At 42.0% G+C, this 16,726-nt stretch overlaps 1 protein-coding gene across 4 annotated transcripts in view; it reads right to left on the bottom strand.

The window, feature by feature from the left end:
- Positions 1-16,726, bottom strand: part of GVQW3 (GVQW motif containing 3) — a 28,742-nt gene that overhangs the window by 8,476 nt on the left and 3,540 nt on the right. The window contains exon 3 of one of the 4 annotated variants that reach the window (XM_023209364.2): positions 14,521-15,940. The exons of 2 other annotated variants lie outside the window; for them this stretch is intronic. The gene's annotated coding sequence lies outside the window, so the exon portion shown is untranslated. Of the gene's footprint in view, positions 1-14,520; positions 15,941-16,726 lie in introns of those variants that run through there. One more of the 4 variants, XM_031936691.1, reaches the window with a different exon arrangement.

Below are 16,726 nucleotides of genomic sequence, written 5' to 3'. Positions count from 1 at the left end.
ATCTATCTATCTATCTATCTATCTATCTATCTATCTATCTATCTATCAATAAAATAGAAGGCATAATAAAGGATAATAAAGGAACAGAATAGTATGGAGGAGAAAGAGTTGGGAAATTTGAAAAAGAACCATATAGAACTTCCAGAAATAAAAACATAATTACTAAAATTAAAGACTCAAAGATTGAGTTAACCTATTCGAGCTAGCTGAAGAGGGAATCTGAAGAGACATTTTGAGGACATGACCCAAAATGGAGTAAAGAGATAAACAGAGAAAACCCAAACAAGAATTTAAGAGAAATGAAGAATAAAAAGAGAGAGCCAAACAGATGTCTCATAGGAGTTCTAGAAAGATTTAACAGAGGGACCAGGTGCAGTGGCTCATGCCTGTAATCCCAGCACTTTGGGAGGCTGAGATGGGCGGATCACCTGAGGTCCGGAGTTCGAGACCAATCTGGTCAAATGGTGAAACCCTGGCTCTACTAAAAATACAAAAATTAGCCAGGCATGGTGGCGTGCACCTGTAATCCCAGCTGCTCAGGAGGCTGAGACAAGAGAATCACTTGAACCCAGGAGGCGGAGGTTGCAGTGAGCTGAGATTGCACCATTGCACTCCAGCATGGGCAACAAGAGTGTGAGACTCTATCTCAAAAAAAAAAGGGCTAGGCGCGGTGGCTCACGCCTGCAATCCCAGCACTTTGGGAGGCTGAGGCAGGAGGATTACCTGAGGTCAGGAGTTCAGGACCAACCGGGCCAACATGGTGAAACCCTGTCTCTACTGAAAAATACAAAAATTAGCTGGGCATGGTGGCAGCTGCCTGTAATCCCAGCTAATCGGGAGGCTAAGATGGGAATTGCTTGAACCTGGGAGGCGGAGGTGGCAGTGAGCAGAGATCGCACCAATGCACTCCAGCCTGGGTGACAAGAGCGAAACTCCAACTCAAAAAAAAACAAAGATTTAACAGAGGGAATGGTGGAAAATCATTATTTAAAATATTATGGGGTTCTTCAGAGAAACAGGAAACAGAACCAACAAGATGTGTGTGTGTGTGTGTGTGTGTGTGTGTGTGTGTGTGTGTGTACAGAGAGAGATTTATTATAAGGAATTGGCTCACACAATTATGGAGGCTGAGAAGTTCCAAGATCTGTACCTGGCAAGCTGTAGACCCAGGAGAGCCAACAGTGACTTTCCAGCCTGTGTCCAGAGGCCTGAGGAAAAGGAGAGCCAGTGGTGTAAGTTCCAGTTCAAAATCCTGCAGTCTTGAGATCCAAAAAAAGAGCTGATGTGTCAGTTTGAGTCTGGAGGCAGATAAAGACTGATGTCCCAGTTCGAGCAGCCAGGTAGGAGGAGTTTCCTCTTACTTGCAGGAGAGTCAGCCTTATTGTTCCATTCAGGCCTTCAACAACTGAATGAGGCCCCTTCGCATTATTAGAAAGGGCAGTCTGCTTTACTCAGCCTATTGATTCAAATGTTAACGCATCCAGAAACACTCTCCCAGACACACCCAGAATAATTGTGTGGCCAAATATCTGGGCACCCCGTGGCCCAGTCAAATTGACAAATAAAATTAACCATCATGAATTATTGATAATTTTCCAAAACTGGAGAAACATACCAAGACAGTAAATAAACAGTCCAGGCACGGTGGCTCATGCCTGTAATCCCAGCACTTTGGGAGGCCAAGGTGGGTGGATCATTTGAGGTCAGGAGTTCGAGATCAGCCTGGCCAACATGGTGAAACCCCATCTCTACTAAAAATACAAAAATTAGCCAGGCAGTGGTGGTACACGCCTGTAATCCCAGTTACTCGGGAGGCTGAGGCAGGAGAATCACTTGAACCTGGGAGGTAGAGGTTGCAGTGAGCTGAGACTGTGCCATTGCATTACAGCCTGAGCGACAGAGTGAGACCCTGTCTCAAGTAAAATAAAATAAAATAAAATAAAATAAAAGAATAAATAATTACATGACTAGTCACATACTGATGAAACTGCAGAACCACAAGGCAAATATAAAAGTCTGCAGTGACAAGGGTCAGATTATCGAAAGGAATGTTAACTACAATGAAATCAGCTTTCTCATCAGCAACAACGGGAACCAGGAGACAGTAGGATATCTTCAAAGTGTGCACAAAAAACAAATCTCAAACCAGAATCCTATACACAGTCAAATTAACAAGTGAGAGCCAAACTTACATTTTCTGATGAACAAAGACAGTTTACCTCACAGAAACTTGCTGGAAGTATTTTAACACATTAATACATATACTTCTATAAGAAAATTGAGGCCGGGTGCGGTGGCTCAAGCCTGTAATCCCAGCACTTTGGCAGGCCGAGACGGGTGGATCACGAGGTCAGGAGATCGAGACCATCCTGGCTAACACGGTGAAACCCCATCTCTACTAAAAAATACAAAAAACTAGCTGGGCGAGGTAGTGGGCGCCTATAGTCTCAGCTACTTGGGAGGCTGAGGCAGGAAAATGATGTAAACCCGGGAGGCGGAGCTTGCAGTGAGTTGAGATCTGGCCACTGCACTCCAGCCTGGGCGACAGAGCGAGACTCCGTCTCAAAAAAAAAAAGAAAAGAAAAAAAAAGGAAAAGAAAATTGAATTCAGGCTGGGCATGGTGGCTCACGCCTATAATCCTAGCACTTTAGGAGGCTGAGGTGGAAGGATCACTTGAGGCCAGGCATTCAAGACCAACCTGGCCAGCATAGCAAGACCAACTCCATTAAAAAAAAAATTTTTTTTAAGAAAATTGGCCAGGTGCGGTGGCTCAAGCCTGTAATCCCAGCACTTTGGGAGGCTGAGACGGGCAGATCACGAGGTCAGGAGATCAAGACCATCCTGGTTAACACGGTGAAACCCCGTCTCTACTAAAAAAATACAAAAAACTAGCTGGGCGAGGTGGCGGGCGCCTGTAGTCCCAGTTACATGGGAGGCTGAGGCAGGAGAATGGAGTAACCCTGGGAGAAGGGGCTTGCAGTGAGCTAAGATTCGGCCACTGCACTCCAGCCTGGGCGACAGAGCGAGACTCCGTCTGAAAAAAAAAAAAAGAAAGAAAGAAAGAAAATTGAGGCCAGGCATAGTGGCTCACACCTGTAATCCCAGCACTTTGGGAGGCCGAGGCAGGCAGATCACCTGAGCTCAGGAGTTCCAGACCACCCTGGGCAACATGGTGAAACCCCGTCTCTACTAAAAATACAAAACATTAGCTGGGCGTGGTGGCGTGCACCTGTAGTCCCAGATACTCAGGAAGCTGAGGCATGAAAATCACTTAAGCCCTGGAGGCAGAGCTGCAGTGAGCTGAGATTGCACCACGGCACTCTAGCTTGGCAGCTTGTTGCTGATGAGAAAGCTTGGGTTACAAAGTGTGACTCTGTCTCAAAAGAGAGAAAAAAAAAAAAAAAGAACAAAGAAAATGTAATCCAGAAAGAAGTAGCATGTAAGGTGTGGGATACAAGTGAAGCACTGAAGCTAGATCTCATGAGCCCAGATAGCAGACTGTTAAAACTTTCAGGAATTTTGAGAATTGGTTGTTACATAGTCATTTTCTTTCTTTTCTTTTTTTTTTTTTTTTGAGACAGAGTCTCACTCTATGACCCAGGCTAGAGTGCAGTGGTGCCATCTTGGCTCACTACAACCTCTGCCTCCTGGGTTCAAGGGATTCTCTTACCTCAGCCTCCTGAGTAGCTGGGACTACAGGCACAGGCCACCACGCCAGGCTACTTTTCATACTTTTGTAGAGATGGGGTTTCACCATGTTGGCCAGGCTGGTCTCAAAACTCCTGACCTCAGATGATCCACCTGCCTCAGCCTCCCAAAGTGCTGGGATTACGGGCATAAGCCACCTCATCCGGCCCATTTTCAAAAATTAAATTATGTAAACTTACAATTAAATGAATCACTTTAAATATAAAGGTCAAAAATCCTCACAATACATGTCTTAATTATTTTACCACATTATGCTATTATCCATGCAACTTTTATTTGTATCTCTTGTGTTTATACAGTAGACATACTATAGAATGGTGTACTATGCTGCATCTCTTCCCAACTCTACATTCAATGATGCCACATTGGTAATTTGAATATTTACACTCTAGAAATTAACAAATGTTACAAATCAGAGACCCCAACCCTACCAAATGAAAACTGGTGTTAAATATTTACCAGCATACCACTGAATACAAGAAATAATGAATTATTTATGAATACCACTCCTAGGTGTATACCCAAGGGAATTAAAAATATATGTTCACAAAAAACTTGTACATGAACATTCATAGCAGTATTCTGCATGATAGCCAAAAGCTGAAAACAACCTAAATGTCCATCAACTGATAAATAAATAGAATGTGGTAGATCCACACAATGGAATGTTATTCAGCCATAAAAAGGAATGAAGGGGCTGAGTGTGGTGGCTCAAGCCTGTAATCCTAGCACTTTGGGAGGCCGAAGTGGGCGGATCATGAAGTCAAGAGATGGAGACCATCCTGGCCAACATGGTGAAACCCCGTCTCTACTAAAAATGCAAAAATTAGCTGGGCATGGTGACACGCACCTGTAGCCCCAGCTACTCAGGAGGCTAAGGCAGGAGAATCGCTTGAACCCTGGAGGTGGAGGTTGTAGTGAGCTGAGATCACCATTGCACTCCAGCCTGGGCAACAAGAGCAAAACTCCGTCTCAAAAAAAAAAAAAAAGGAATGAAGGACTGACCCATGCTCCAACATGGATGAACCTTAAAAACATTAGACTAAGTGAAAGAAGCCAGACATAAAAGGCTACATATTACGATTTCATTTATATGAAACCTCCAAAATAGGCAAATCCATGGAGACAGAAAGTATATGAGTGGTTGCCAGGGGATTAAAGAAAATGAGGAGACTGCTAATGGGTAGGGGGTTTCCTTTTGGAATGCTGTAACTGTTCTAAAATTAGTGGTGATGGTTCTACAATTTTGTAAATATACTAACGATTTTATTGGATATGAATTATATTTCAGTAAAAAGAGAGAAAGATAGGCAACAAAACTGGTAGGCAGGTTTATAAATCTAAAGAAACACTGGCTGTTAAAACACCTAATTTGAGCCCAGGCATGGTGGTTCATGCTTGTAATCTCAGCACTTTAGGAGGCCAAGGTGGGATGACTGCTTGACCCCAGGAGTTCAAGACCAGCCTGGGCAATGTGATGAAACTCTATCCCTACAAAAAAATATAAAATTAGCTGGGTGTGGTGGCATGCATGTGCAGTCCCAGCTACCTGGGGAGCCCAGGAAGCATAGTTTGCAGTGAGCCAAGATCATGCCACTGTACTCCGGCCCGGGCAACAGGAGTAAGACCCTGTCTCAAAAAAATAAAATAGAATAAAATAATAATAATAATAGCACAGAAACATTAAAAAGATGGGAAAATATACTAGGTAAATGTTAAGCAAAATAATGCAATATTGACAGATTTTAAGTTGAAAATAATTACTAGGGATAAAGAATCATATGATAATGATAACGATAAAAGGAAAAGTTGACCAGGAAGATATATATCCCAGAACCTCTGAGTACCACCTGGCAATACTGCTTCCAAATATACAAAGCCCCCTCAAGTCTTCAGCATGCATGTAAGGAAACTACCAGAGGCCAGAGAAAGAACTACCTAAAAGGATTAGAAGGAACTATTTTTGGAGATCACACAGGTCCACTTCCTATTCCTAACATCTAGAGTGGCAAGACATATTTCATAAGATTTCAGGTGCCCTCAACACTGGGGCAAAATTAGCCCTAGACTAATATTACTCTGGTCTCAACTAACAAAGCTTAAAAGTAGTAGCCAAAAACTATTTCCAAAAATCGGTTAACTGAAACTGAGGGAGATAGGTAAAATTGGTAGATAAGGTCATTAAAACGATTATAACTGTATTCCATTGATCAATAACCTAGAGAAAAAAATTGAGCGTGTTAAGTAGAGACATGGAAGATATCAAAAAAAAACCAAATTTTGGTAGCAATACACTCATTGCCCATATCTTGGTGTCTAAACACCATTCTCCAATAAAAGGAACCAGGGCTAGAGAGAAATCAAAAATAGAGAAATGGCTGGTCACAGGTGTGGAGAGGCAAAAAACAAGATAATCTTGGAGCATATTGTAGTACCAGAAGGTAAGGACCTGCTAAGAAAAAACAAAAGGTTAGGAGCACATCAAAGGGACACAGAAGCCAACCTGAAAAAATATCCAATGGCCAAAGCTGGAACAACTTGAGCAACAAAATAAATAACACAGTATGGGATTACTACTCAAAATATAAAGCAAACATACATGAGTCCAAACATATCCATAGAGATAGAAAGTTGATTAATGGTTGCTGGGGCCAAGGATAAAAAAGAATGGAGAATGACTGCTTAATGAGTATAGGGTTTCCTTCTAGTGTGATGAAAATGTTCTGAGGCCGGGCGCGGTGGCTCAAGCCTGTAATCCCAGCACTTTGGGAGGCCGAGACGGGCGGATCACGAGGTCAGGAGATCGAGACCATCCTGGCTAACACGGTGAAACCCCATCTCTACTAAAAATACAAAAAACTAGCCCGGCGAGGTGGTGGGCGCCTGTAGTCCCAGCTACTCCGGAGGCTGAGGCAGGAGAATGGCGTAAACCCGGGAGGCGGAGCTTGCAGTGAGCTGAGATCCGGCCACTGCACTCCATCCCGGGCCACAGAGCAAGACTCCGTCTCAAAAAAAAAAAAAGAAGAAAGAAAATGTTCTGAACTAGATAGTGGTGATGGTTGCACAGCACTGTGAATGCACTAAATGCAACTGAGATGTACACTTTAAAGTGGTTAAAATGGTGAATTTTGTCATGTGAATTTTACCACAATAAAAAAATTACCAGAAAAATCCCTTCTTTCATTCATCTATCAAATATTTATTGAGCAGTTCCAGGCAAGGTTTATTCTGGATGCAGGGAACACGGAAGAATCAGATGTGGGCTTGGCTTTTAGGAGGTCCTGGGCTGGTAGGGAAGAAAAACATCCTGCAAACAACTAAGTTCAGTTAAGTGTTATAGTTTTCTTGACGTCAGAATGTGCATTGCTACAATGAGATATCATCTCACCCCAGTTAAAATTGCTTTTATTCAAGACAGGCAATAATGAATGTTGGCAAGGATGCGGAGAAAAGGGAACCGTCATACACTGCTGATGGGAATGTAAATGAATACATCCACTACAGAGAACAGTTTGAAGGTTCTGCAAAAAACTAAAAATAGAGCTACCATATAATCTAGCAATCCCATTGCTAGGTATATACCCAAAAGAAAGCAAATCAGTATATCAAACAGATACCTGCACTCCCATGTTTTTTTGCAGCATTATTCACAATAGCCAAGATTTGGAAGCAGCCCAAGTGTCCGTCAACAGACAAATAGATAAAGAAAATGTGGCATATGTACACAATGGAGTGCTATTCAGTCATTAAAAAGAATGAGATTCTGTCATTTGCAACAACATGGATAGAACTGGAAGTCATTATGTTAAGTGAAATAAGCCAAGCACAGAAAGACAAACTTCTCACTTGTAGGAGCTAAAATTAAAATAAATGAACTTATGGATATAGAGAGTAGAATGATGGTTACCAGAGGCTGGGAAGGATAGTGGAGGGTGGGGTGGGGGGAAGAGGGGATGGTAAATGGGTACCAAAAAATAATTAGAAAGAATGAATAAGATCTAATATTTGATAGCACAGCAGGGTGACTATAGTCATAATAATGTAATTGTACATTTAAAAATAACTAAAGGAAGACTGGGCGTGGTGGCTCATGCCTGTAATCCCAGCACTTTGGGAGGCCAAGGCAGGCAGATCACCTGAGGTCAGGAGTTCAAGACCAGCCTGGTCAACATGGTGAAACCTTGTCTCTACTAAAATACAAAAATTAGCCAGGTGTGGTGGCGTGCACCTGTAATGCCAGCTACTCGGGAGGCTGAAGCACAAAAATTGCTTGAACCCAGGAGGTGGAGGCTGCAGTGAGCCAAGATGGCACCATTGCACTCCAGCCTGGGTGACAGAGCAAGACTCCTCTCAAAAAATAATAATAATAATAACTAAGAGTATAATTGGATTGTTTGTAACACAAAGGATGAATGCTTGAGGTGATGGATACCCCACTTACCCTGATGTGATTATTATACATTGTATGCCTGTATCAAAATATCCAGTGTACTCCATAAATATATATGCCTACTATGTATGCACAAAAGCTAAAGCTAAAAAAAAAAAAAAATAAAGAATGTGCATTGTACATGATGGTGGCGGAGGGTGGCTTCTTCACTGAGTGGGTTGGTGGGTGGTGGGGGAGAACAGCAATGGTGAGACTGAAGCTTGAGTCCAAAAGGGGAGTTTGCCAGGTGGATGGCAGCAGAGAGGGATTCCAGGCACAAAGTGGGGCATGATTGAGCAAGCTCAAAAAGTTGGTGTCCAAAGCCTCCATTTTTCAGCAAACTCCAAGCCAAATAGCATAGAAGCAGTGTGGGGGATGGTCTTCAGACGGTGAGGTGAGAGGTGGGTGGCCACCCCTGTCCAGTTGCAGTAGGTGACAGTATGCGATGTTGGGGAAATCACATGGACCTGCCAGGATGTCAGGGTCAAAGAAAGCATGATTCCAAGATTGGGTCACTGGGTGGGTGGTAGGTACTGCCCATCCTTAACGTGAGCCTGCAGGAACATTCTGTTCAGGAGAGGTCAAAGTAGAATAAAATACACAGTCCCCTAATTGTATCCCCTCATACTACACCCATCACCTCATTTTATGTATTCTACAATTTTTAATTTTTTTATTTATGCATTGGAAACCAACTTCCCTTTTCCTCGGGCTTCCTGTTTTCATGTTTGAAATATATGTTACTATGGAAATGTCATGGCACAGTATAGTGGCATTTATAAGTGAAGTGTAAAGAATTTTCAGAACATCTAGAAACATAAGACTGGGGTTTAGGGATATAAGTCCTCATTATGTGATAGCATTCATGACTTCAGACACTGTGTCATGAATATAAGCATACTCAGAAATCTGAGACAGCACAGAGGAGACAGTTGAGAGCTTTATCAGGATTTATGTGCCCAGATTTTTAAAAACGTATATGAGAAATATTAAAAACACAAAACATAACACACTACTTGGGAAGAACATCTGGAAAAAATGGATGACAGAATGCCAATATTTACTTATGAATACACACCTCTGGAAGGACCAGGGGACCTGGACACCCCAGAGAAATTTGGTAAAACCCTCTGCACCACTTTCTATGCTATAAATATATTCCTTAAACATTGTATGTAAATCAACTGTTGGTAAATCATTTGTTAAATGCGAGGGTGGGCATGATTTTAAAGATATCGTAAGAATGTACATTTTAGTAAAGGAAATAATTACCGATGGAGTAATAGAAAAAACTCACAGATTGAGTGAAGTTCAAGGTCCTTCATTATTATCCTGGTCTGCCACCAACTAAATGTGTGATTCAAGAAAATCATTCAACCTCCCTGGGCCAATTCTCTCATCGAGTTGGGGTTGTAATTCTGAATTTTCACTTATTAGGTTCTTAATGCAAGGTACAGGGATACTGGCCCACAGCCTCAAGTCCAGTTTCTTCTGAGAGGTAATATTACACACTAAATCCTTGTGGACAGAGCTCCAGGCTCTCTTACATAAGAGCTACAGTTACCATCGTTCTGTGTTTTGCTCCTTTACAGTCCACTGTCTCATTTTCACAATCACCCTCAGTTGATGATTACTTTTTGTTCCAATTCTTTACAAAAGTTTGTTCCTCAGCTCTGTCATCTGGGAAAAATTGACAGTCTAAGGTAGAAACCCTTTCTTGGTGCTCCTCTCAACCTCTGTCCCCTTCCCTAACCCACAATGCTGGGCACTGCTCAAGGACAAGGGCTGTACTCTGTGCCTAGTGCAGGCCCAGGCTCCAAGAAGGAATTCAGCAAATGACCGCTGTTTTTTGTGTTTGTTTTTGTTTTTTTTTTGAGACAGAGTCTCACTCTCTCGCCCAGGCTGGAGTGCAGTGGTGTGATCTCAGCTCACTGCAACCTCCACCTCCCAGATCCAAGCAATTCTCCTGCCTTAGCCTCCTGAGTAGCTGTGATTACAGGCGTGCACCACCACGCCCAGCTAATTTTTGTATTTTTAGTAGAGACAGGGTTTTACCATGATGGCCAGGTTGGTCTCGAACTCCTTACCTCAAGTGATCTGCCCGCCTCAGCCTCCCAAATTGCTGGGATTACAGGCGTGAGCCACCGTGCCCGGCCTGGCTGGCTGTTTTTGAAGGAGGAAGCTGAGGCAAGGAGATGGGTCTGATGAAAGACCCAAACCCTAGGAGTGGACTCCTGGCTGCTTCTTTAAACATTTCTAAACTTTCCAAATTTTCTACAATGGACAAAAATATCAAAACCGCAAAGCATTAAACTCTCCTTTTCCTGGCTTTCTGTCAATGCCCTTGTCTCCCATAAATAATGCAGTAGCCAGTCTCCTTCTAATACTGCTAACTTTGCTCAGTGCTCCAGCGTTTGGCCCAGGACATAGGGCACACATCTTTTCTTTAAGAGAAACAGCCATTTTGATCTTCTGGTCTGTTTTGCTTAAATAGCTATGACACTGTGCATTTGTCTTTGTGGACTTAACACCTGCCATCCTGCCCCAGGCAAGGACTCCTGCCAACTGGCTCCAGAAAAGGTCATTTATCAACAGTGTTTAGGCACCACCTTGATTAATCTGCCACACAGGAAGTACAAAACACCACTGTAAGAATTCTTTTGTCTTCTTAAGCAAAAACAGGTTTAGGCCTTAACTGGCAAGAGATAGAAAGTTATGAGTCAGGCTTCTTACCGACTATCACTACGTTGTAGAGTAATTCCAGAGCTGTTAAGACGCCTCAAGAAACAGAAGAAATTATTCTCTATTGAGCACTTACTCCATGCCAGGTGTTGTGCTGTGTGCCTCATATACACTGTTTAATGTAAGCCTCACATCTAATAATCACTATCTAACATAGATATTTTTACTAATTTATCTTATTTCTTGTCTGTCTCCCTCACTGAAACGTGTGCTCATGAGGAGGAACATTTCTTGGGGTCTTGTTTATTGTGTCTACAACGGCATCATACACAGATAAGCACTCAATAAATATTGTTGAAATGAACAAAATGAACAACTCCATGAGACAGATGGTATTATTTCCCTTTTACAGATGAGTTAACTGAAGACCTTAGACGGTACAAATGAACTGCCCAAAGTCACATAGCTAGTTAAGAAGCCAGAACTGAAACCCAAGCCTCACTCACTCATTCTATAGACCAGAGGACTTATACTTAGATCTTAAAGAACTCTTTCAGCTTGGCAATTATATGAGCTATAGGCCTATAAAATATGTATTTACCTTGTGTACTCATTTGGAGGTTTAAAATTTCACTAAGGAGACATTTAACATTTTTGTAACAATCATTTTACTAAAGCAAAGATTAAGTACACATTTTTCCAACATAACAATTTCACCTATGGATAGGCATTAGCTACATGATTTTTCATTTTAAAACCCCACAATGATTATTTTTCAGACATAAATAAAAAATACACTGGTTCTGGATGCTAACAAAATCACATTTGCAAACCTTAAGAGTTTGGTAACTTACAACATTAAGATGACTAATGATATGTGTGCGGTATTCTCAGTATAGAAAACCCAAAATTTCAGTGTACATCTGCGTTGCTTGAGTGTCCCAGTATGGGAGGAGGTAGACTTGGCACATCGAAAGTCACTGCTATACTAAAGAATCATACGAAGTCTCAGGGATTCTTCAGATAATCAGCTATTATAAAATCCATCTCAAGAATTCATTTTGTGTGAGAACATGAGAATGAAATGCAAAGGAGGTTAATTTTACCCAGGAGAGCATTCATATCCTTTCCCACTTGTCAGAATATACTTGATTGATAAATGGTCTTTTACCTCCCTAGGACTACATCACAAGAGCATGCCACACATGGTGTCTTCCCTTAACACTTTGTATTTTTTTGTAGGGATTATAGTCACATGGTCACATGGTCTCTTCTCCTCCTGGGCAGGTCCTTTTCCCTTCTGGCCCAGCCTTGCTGCCAATACAAGATCATACAGCCTCTGTGTCCACCCAGCCAAGTTAATTGTTCAGGGACCAAACTAGTGATCTGGCCTCAATCTCTCCACTGCCAGCTCTAGATGCTATTGATTTTTACTGATAATACAAGTAATAATATACTGGAGAAAATTTTTTAAAGCATAAAACCAGGAAAACCCATAATCTAACTACCCAGAGTTTGCCTATCCTTTCTATCTTTTTAAAAGACATTTTCTGGATTTATACATACAATTTTGTATATCATTCTTTTCACTTAACACTATAAGCACTTTGCCATGCTGTCAAATACTCTTCAGAAACATAAATTATAATGATGGCACAATAGTCTACTGGATAGTCATACTGTAATTTACTTAACCAATGTTCTACTGTTGGACTTTAAGATTGTTAAGCATTGATTTTGCCCACATTTTAGACTATTTCTTTAGGACAGATTCCCAGAAGTGGAATTAGAGGATCAGAGGATCTAAACATTTTTAAAGCTCTTGATAGATACTGCCAAATTGCTTTTCAGAAAACCATTGCCAGTCTACACTTCCAACATTGCCAGTGTGTTTTTCTACCAATATAGATCTGTCTAAAGGATAATAAAATTTAAATGAAACACGCAGTCCTCAAATTATTAATGTAGCTGGAAAGGCATCAAGACCAGAGAACAAAGGCATGTGGCAATGGTCATACCTATTTCCAGGTATGCAGTTAACAATGGGTTAGTGTGCGCACACGGAATAGAAATTTTGCAAGAGTGAAGAGTAATATAATTAGATTTCAGACCATCTAATCCAAGGCCTGTATCTATTTTGTCCACTGCTGTATCCCGGCACACAAGATAGCATCTGGCACATACATACTCAATAATTTGTTGAATGAATTAACACAGAATCTTCTTTCAGATGCAATCTTTCAGCAGCTGTAGGGTTTAGTTACTCCTGAACTCACAGGAAACATGACTGGCTGGATCAGACACTCTTGTAATGGTCTGTTCAATACTGAGATTCTATTACAACTTTGGAAAATCAGTTTAAATAAAGGTGACACAATAAAGAGATATCTAGGGGAAAAACAAATACACTTACCTAAAAGGACGTATCTCAGCACCAGCTGCAAGGTGCAAATACACATATGTATCTGTAATACTTACGTATATTGCAAGCGTGCAAAAAATACATTTCAGTGAGTTTTGTCATCTCCATAGTACACACTTTAATAGGTGATAACATAAGCTTATTCAAATGCTGCCCATGGTCAAATCATTTTTGGGACTACCTTCAGTTCATTCTATTATTGTTGGTTGCAGCTTGGCATCAGTTTCAGTGTTGCCAACACTGGTTTTGATATTTTACATGGGAATAATATAGGTGGTTTAAAATATCATTTTTAGTCAAAAACAGCACAAAATTTATTTTGTGAACCAGAATATTTCACGGTAAAATAGCCAACCATTCAGCTATAGTTGACTCTCCTGGCTCCACAGATTCTCTCCAATATTCCACAATTTCCTTTTTTTTGTTTGAGACAGGGTCTCACTCTGTCGCCCAGGCTGTAGTGCAGTAGCACAATCATGGCTCACTGGAGCCTGGACCTCCTGGGCTCAAGTGATCCTCCTACCTCAGCCCTGCAAGTAGCTGGGACTACAGCCACGTGCCACCATGCCAGGCTAATTTTTGTATTTTTTTGTAGAGACGAGGTTTCACCACGTTGGCCCAGGTTGGTCTCGAACTTCTGGCCTCAAGCAATCTGCCCGCCTCAGCCTCCCAAAGTGCTAGGATTACAGACGTGAGCCATCGTGGCTGGCCCACAATTTCTACATAATAAATTGCCAGATACTGCCAGATCAATGTGGCATTAATAATGTTATTGACGGAAAATAATCATCTGTCATTTTTATATACACACTATATACACTAGACTGGGGGTTATATCAAACTATAGTCCATGGGCCAAGTCTATCCTGCCATCTGTTTTTCTATGGCCTAACAGCTAAGAATGTCTTTCTTTTTTTTTTTTTTCTGAGATGGAGTCTCGCTTTGTTGCCCAGGCTAAAGTACAGTGGTGAGATCTTGGATCACTGCAGCCTCTGCCTCCCGGGTTCAAGCGATTCTCCTACCTCAGCCTCTCGGGTAGCTGGGATTACAGACATACACCACCACGCCTGGCTAATTTTTATATTTTTAGTAGAGACAAGGTTTCACCATGTTGGCCACGCTGGTCTCGAACTCCTGACCTCAGGTGATCCACCCACCTCAGCCTCCCAAAGTGCTGGGATTACAGGTCTGAGCCACCGTGTCCAGCCTCTTTTTAACATTTTTCAATGGTTAAAAAAAATCAAAATAGTATTTCGTAAAAACTATATAAAATTCAAATTCCAGTATCCACTTATAAAGTTTTATTGGAACACAGCTGTCCTCATCTGTTTCTGTATTAATTATGTCTGCTTTTGCACTAAAATGTTGAGTAGTGGCAAAAGAGACCATATGGCCCATAAAGACTCCTTTACACAAGTCTATTGACCACTGGACTATGCCCAAGTGAGTCCTTGGAGGGGACCCACTGGAGCTCCCCACTATAGATTTTTTGTTTCCAGATATTCATACTGGTAAAGGGGTGATACAACTAGGACAGTATTTGCAAGGATCTGATAAGGGAGACACTCTAGAACATAAATACATGATGGTTACCTCAGAAAAGATATAAACGCCTAGTAAAATCTGGGTGGGCTGATTGAAGAAGCAATTGGAAAATGCAGGGTAACATACACAGTTTAGCAGCAAAGGTGGGCTCTTATTGAGTCACATGGGACCCTGCTGAGACCCAATCCCAAAGAGCCCAGTGAAACTCACTGGTGATGATGTCTGCAAATAGCAGGGAGGCTGAGCAACATTTGTAATGCAATGACAGACAATTTCCCAATAGTACCCCATTCCTTTATTAGGTGTCCTCAAGTCATTTAGCATCCAGATTTATCCAGGCATTTCCAAAGGCAAGTCTAGACTTTGACGAAAAAATTGATCTGAAAAAAAGGTTCTGGGAAGGAGGCCCCAGGTAAACATTCTTCCCCAGATGATAACACTTCAATGAGGACTCAGTGAGGATCAGAATTCAGAAGACAGCAGAACCCTCCACAAGTTTTTCTAAGTCACAGATTTGGTGAACATTTTATTCTTTCTCTTTTTGATCATTACTAGTGGGGCAAATGAAGCAAGGTAGGGTGGGGTGATGGAAGGGGAGAATTGCATAAAATTAGTGTTAGGATGATCTGCCCCGGAAGGCATGTATTCCTCTTAGACTCTCAACTGTGGCATAAAACATTCCATGTGGACTTTGAATTAGAATGAGCGTGGGGGCGGGGATAAAGATCAACCTGAAAGCCGAACAGCGTCATTGACCGACGGTGTTAAGCTTCAAAAAGTTTGCAGATGGCCAGCTCTCCTACTGACATCCCACAGAAAGCCAAGCTTGATCTCCTGTGGTTAGGTGGAGCTTCTCCTGCCAGGGAAAATACAGCTGCTAGGAGAATGGGCTTTGGATATTATAGCTCTGAAAAAGTTTCATGACTCTTGCTACTTTAGAGGTAACCATATTGCCTCCTTAAGAAACTGGTGACACTGGGTGCCTCTGGGGAGTGCAACTGAGGGTGGCTAAGGTGCCCATGTCCCTTAGAAAAAACAAAATCAATACATAATTCCCCTATGTCACCCCACCCTGCTTCTTGAAGATAGGAAGGCAACCGGGGGCCAGGGCTGGAGCAGACAAATTTCCTTACTCAGCAGCTGACGCAGGGAGCTGAAAGAAGAATCCAAAAAATCAGAGAGAAGAGGTGTAAGTTAAGTGGAAAACCATGACCCAAAAGTCAATTCAAGGATCAGCACACCAAGTGACCAAAAGCAGCTACTGAAGATGTGACCCAGGACCAGAAAACAAAGCAACAAGGAAAGAGAGGAGCAAGAGCAAAATGGTGGAGAATAAACTGAGAGGTGTCTGAAAACAGTCAAGGACAAGAGTCTGTGGTGTGACAGACACATAGCTGGATGTGTGAGACTACCGGACCAGGAGCTCAAGAGGCCTAAGCAGCAAGGTGCAGGCCAGGGCAAAACGTGGATCAGCAATAAAATAGATTTGGTGGGTGGGCACATTAGAAGTACTCATATAAGAACTTCCCTATTTGGGGATGCCTAGACCATGCTCTACCCTTGGGTTTAGAGATTCTGAGCAGCCAAATGTGAATGTTTTGCTCTGGATAAGTCCTTTTCATTACAGCCAACTGGAACCATTTGAATTCACACTCCTAATTACCTGCTTCTGGTTGCTGTGTCTAAACCATAGCTTCTGGTACTCTACACTCCACCATAGGTCTTGGTCCAGCATCATTGGCAGGGTCACACCAGCCCTGTTCATAGGACTGGAATAAAATCCAGAAGTAAGTTGTCTCAGGACCTCTGTTTTATAACAGGTTAGAAACAACTCCTGTAGGTATGGTTGTGGGATCCTGGCCTGGGTCCAGGAGCATACAAATCTGCAACGACTACCACTAGGTGGGCCTCAGCAAGGATTAATATGAGGTTCAGCAAC

The sequence above is a fragment of the Piliocolobus tephrosceles genome, chromosome 13 (genome assembly GCF_002776525.5).
Source record: "Piliocolobus tephrosceles isolate RC106 chromosome 13, ASM277652v3, whole genome shotgun sequence".
Classification (NCBI taxonomy): domain Eukaryota; kingdom Metazoa; phylum Chordata; class Mammalia; order Primates; family Cercopithecidae; genus Piliocolobus; species Piliocolobus tephrosceles.
This window is presented reverse-complemented; position numbering and strand designations above follow the sequence as displayed.